General features: G+C 37.0%; 1 long non-coding RNA gene across 1 annotated transcript in view; it reads right to left on the bottom strand.

The window, feature by feature from the left end:
* Positions 1-1908: 1908 nt before the first annotated feature.
* Positions 1909-4673, bottom strand: part of LOC135104356 (uncharacterized) — a 33741-nt gene continuing 30976 nt past the window's right edge. Inside the window, exon 3 of the long non-coding RNA XR_010270416.1 lies at positions 1909-2333. This is a non-coding gene — a long non-coding RNA (uncharacterized LOC135104356). The remainder of the gene's footprint in view (positions 2334-4673) is intronic.

The raw sequence follows: 4673 nt of genomic DNA, 5'->3' as shown, positions 1-4673 counted from the left end.
GGTGACGGAAAGCCGCATTACGTGCCATTAAAAGGAGTGAGAGACCATTATGACGCGCCTTCCTGCCTGATTCCAACCCACTCTTTGTATCTCTGTCCGTCTGTCTGTTTCTCTCATTCTCTCTCACTCTACGACACACTTAATTCCTACCCCAACATCCAAAAAAGGTGTTATTATTGTAAGTACTAGGCAGGTGTGCTCTCCCTGTTCATGCTTTACATGTACAGTGACGCGTTACAGCTGAACTACATCAAGACGCGGGTTTAAATAGTAAATCCTGGTGGCTTCCTATTTGTCTGTACGTCTGTTCGTCCAATATATCCTTCGTGTGTGTGTGTGTGTGTGTGTGTGTGTGTGTGTGTGTGTGTGTGTGTGTGTGTGTGTAATAAGAAAGGTTACATATCAGTTCCTTTTTGTTATCTGGCTGAGCAATGTCAAGGGAAGAGGCAGAGGAGGAGGAGAAGGAGGAGGAGGAGGAGGAGGAGGAGGAGGAGGAGGAGGGTCTCTCACTGTTACTGGGGAGGTTGTTTATTAAAATTAATGATAATTGCTTAGTTGTTTGAGAGAGAGAGAGAGAGAGAGAGAGAGAGAGAGAGAGAGAGAGAGAGAGAGAGAGAGAGAGAGAGAGAGAGAGAGAGAACGAACTTCTCTCTCTCTCTCTCTCTCTCTCTCTCTCTCTCTCTCTCTCTCTCTCTCTCTCTCTCTCTCTCTCTCTCTCTCTCTCTCTCTCTCTCTCTCTCTCTCTCTCTCTCGTCGTGACCTCCCCAATAACAAGGATTCGGGCTGACCAACAACTGGCAGCTGGGACTCGTGCTGTTTTTGCCTGCTGCCTGGGTACGTAGGTTAGGGAGATAGGTGGTGAGTGAAGGGAGTCTATTTAGGATGAGTGCAGACGAAGAGAACCGTAAGGAAGTTTGATAATGTTTTGTGATGATGTAGTAATAGTGGTGTTGATGGTGGTGATAGTTAGGGAGGTAGAAGAAGGAAAAGTAGTAAAAGAGGAGTAGGAGGAAAAATTAACAGGATACAGGGAACGAAGACAAGAAGAAGCAGGCCAGGGGTGAGAATTAACGACTACGACAAGAACGAGGACAAGAATGAGGACAGGAACGAGACGAAAGGAGAACTCGATGAAAAAATGGAAGAAAAATCGAGGAGAAGGACGACGACGAGAACGAGGAGGACAAGAAGAGGAGCCTGATAGTAAACAAGGAAGGAGTCAAGGTCCACTCCAACCCCCACCACCCCCACGCCCGCCCACAACACGACCTTAGGGAAGCGTCCCCGAGTAGATGGTATATGAGTCAGAGTCGCCAAGGCCGCGGAGTACCACAGGGCGGTAGTCTTTGAGAGTTCGATTGTCTGATCCATCGCTCAGCAAAAGAAAAATAATAATAATAATGATGATAATAATAATAATAATAATAATAATAATAATAATAATAATAATAATAATAATAATGATAAGTAAAGAAAAAAGTAGAACAAAATTAATAAATAAATAAATAAACAAATAGATAAATCATAAACATAAAAAGTCAATAGCTAAATATATGAAATAAATAGATAAATCAAATAAACAATATAAAGAAGCCAATAAGCAAACAATAAATAGATAATAATAACAACTGTTTGACCTTTTTCTTTTTTTTGGGGGGGGGGACTGGTACGTTCAGTGGATTATTATTTTTTTTTTTTTTTTTGTGCCGTTAGCGAGCATGTTTTTATTAGTTTTGTTACCCTTGGCCAGATCCTCTCTTACATAAAGGAAAAAAAAAAAAACGAACAAATACTCCTACTACTGCACATTCTTTAAACCTTTCAAGTTCCCCTGACACCATCACTAACACCTTGGCTTTAACACTCAATATAATAACAAAGTAAGCTTTTTTTTTTTTTTTTTTTTCATTACACGTCCTTTAAAACCTTTCAAGTTCCCCTGACACCTTTACTCATACCATGACTTTAATACTGAACATCGTAACTAAGTGAGCAAAGATCCTTAATGCAACACCCGGCCAGCTTGATGACAATATTATATTATATACACACACAACATCAAATGACACAGTTTTGCGTCGCCATCAGCTCAGACAATCAAACAACTGATTACCAAAAAAACAGCCCGTAAAAAACTCACACATGACAAGCAAGAATCTTTGTTTTGTACGGAGATCAAGTTACGTTCTTACCTCGCGCATCTGTGTGGTTAGGGTTGCAAGTTTTGAAAATCCTGAAGGAGAACGGGATGAGGAATTATTTGAGAGAGGGAAGAAGGGAAGAACGACGCTCGCTGCCTAGTGCTGGTCCAAAGCTTTCGGTTCCATTTGCATCTGTGTAAAAGTAAATGTGCGTTAGTACCTTGTGTTCTCTAGTGACGTGGTAAAGAGGAAGAATGTATGTGATGTTAAAATGGGTTGTTTATGGTATTAGTGGTATTTATGGCATTTACGGTATTAGTGTTATGTGATGTGAGTGATGATTGGAATGCTACTAATAATGCTAAAGATGTATTAGGTTTATCTTGCGTTGTTATCATTACCCTCCTCATCATCATCCTCGTTATTGTCGTCATCATCACCACTATCATTATAATCATCATCATCGTCATCGTCGTCGTCATCACCATAGGATAATAATAATAATAATGATAATAATAACAACAACAACAACAACAACAACAACAACAACAACAACAACAATAATAATAATAATAATGATAATAATAATAATAATAATAACGCCTCCTAAACTCTTGCAACTCTTGCAACTTCTTTTACATTACCATCCACTTACACACACACACACACACACACACACACACACAAGGACACACACACACACACACACACTCACAAAGACCCCACACAAATATCCACACATGCATATTCCCAAAAGCAAACACAGACACAGACACAGACACAGACATTAAAAAAAAAAAATAATGATAATAATTTAGCCCCAGTAACAACCATATCACGAGAAGCAGATAAAACAAGGCAAAACAGGGCGCTAGCAACACCACGTCCCATCAACAGCACGAAGAGAAGATGGGACAGCATGCCAGTCTCCACATCTTATCCTCACCACTTTCAGTTCGTTTTAAATGGAAGTTATTGGTGTTTTCAAGGATGTTCAGTTATTCCAAAACTTTCCCTATCTTATCTGCATTAACTTTGAAAATATTCTAGTGGAAGTTATTGGTGTTTTCAAGAAATTTTAACGATTCCAAGAGTCTCCACATCTGATTACTCTCAAGACGTTTTAGTGGAAGTTATTGGTGTTTTCAAGCGTACTTAATTATTTCAGAAACTTTGCATATCTTCTCTGCTTTACTTTCAGATTGTTCTAGTCGAAATTCAATGGAAGTTTACGAAGTGATTAGTGATTTTAGTTATAGTTTAGCAAGAATTTCGTATCATTAATCATTTTATTGCTATGGTCATATCTAATTTACATTCAAGGCACTGAAAAAGGAAGGGGGAGTCATCTTGTGAGGACAAATATATAGATAAATAGTCTAGTTTTTTTTTTTTGTGTTCTTTTGATTATTTTGTTATTACTTTTATATTATTCTCACTACTGTTATTATTATTACTTTTCTTACTTTTATTATCCGTGACAACTTAAGAGATATAACAGAGCGAACACGTGCTTATAAATTTGGTCTCTTCTAGGATACAGATCTGTTTGAGAGACGATAGGAAAAAATAATAAAATAAATAAATTAATTAGTTAATTAAATTAATTTTAAAAAGTAAACCAATTAAATACATAAGTGCCCAGAAAGTTGAGTAAGTGATTAAAGTAAGAAATGTGTAACCGTAAAGAAATTAACGAAAAAAGAAAAATCGATGAAAACCTGACCAGTCATCCCTGCAGCCTCTCAAAATGCGAATAAGTGTCTTATGAGGTCACGAAGTGAATCTTAAGAGAGCGTGAAGTGAATCTTATGAGAACGTGAAGTGAATCTTAAGAATGAAGGCAACACTAATGCGTTCCCGCTAGATTTAACTTTAACTCTTTTGTTGCTGTGGGCGCGTTGCTTAACATCTGGAGCACTGAAAGATATAGATAAATACATAAGTAAATAAATAAATACAAAAATAAATGTTGGCATTGACATGAGGAGAGAGAGAGAGAGAGAGAGAGAGAGAGAGAGAGAGAGAGAGAGAGAGAGAGAGAGAGAGAGAGAGAGAGAGAGAAATAGTATGTTAATTTTGTCCTCTCTAGAATACAGAACAATACGAGAGACTGGTACATATATGAGTGTCTAAAATCTTGTAGGTGATTGTAGATAAAAAAAAAAAAATTGTCTTATAATGAAAGAATTAGATCTTTCCCTATTGTCATTCAAGATTTTTTTCAGTACCTCTAGTTGTTCTTTCCTCAGTAAGATTGTATAGAGTCACTTAGTTAAGAAGTGTCATATAGTTGTTAGTAGTTACAGGGTTTTAATTAATGGTAACTTTTTATTAATACTTTTTTTTTTAATGCTTGAAATCTGCTTTGTGTTGGTCAACTGGCTTTCTTTGCAGCAATCTTATTATAATATGTAGTGTATGTATGTAGTAGCAATAGTATTAATAATAGTAGTAGTAGTAGTAGTAATAGTAGTAGTAGTAGTAGTAGTAGTAGTAGTAGTAGTAGTAGTAGTAGTAGTAGTAGCAGTA

Source organism: Scylla paramamosain, chromosome 10 (assembly GCF_035594125.1).
Source record: "Scylla paramamosain isolate STU-SP2022 chromosome 10, ASM3559412v1, whole genome shotgun sequence".
In the NCBI taxonomy this organism is placed as follows: domain Eukaryota; kingdom Metazoa; phylum Arthropoda; class Malacostraca; order Decapoda; family Portunidae; genus Scylla; species Scylla paramamosain.
This window is presented reverse-complemented; position numbering and strand designations above follow the sequence as displayed.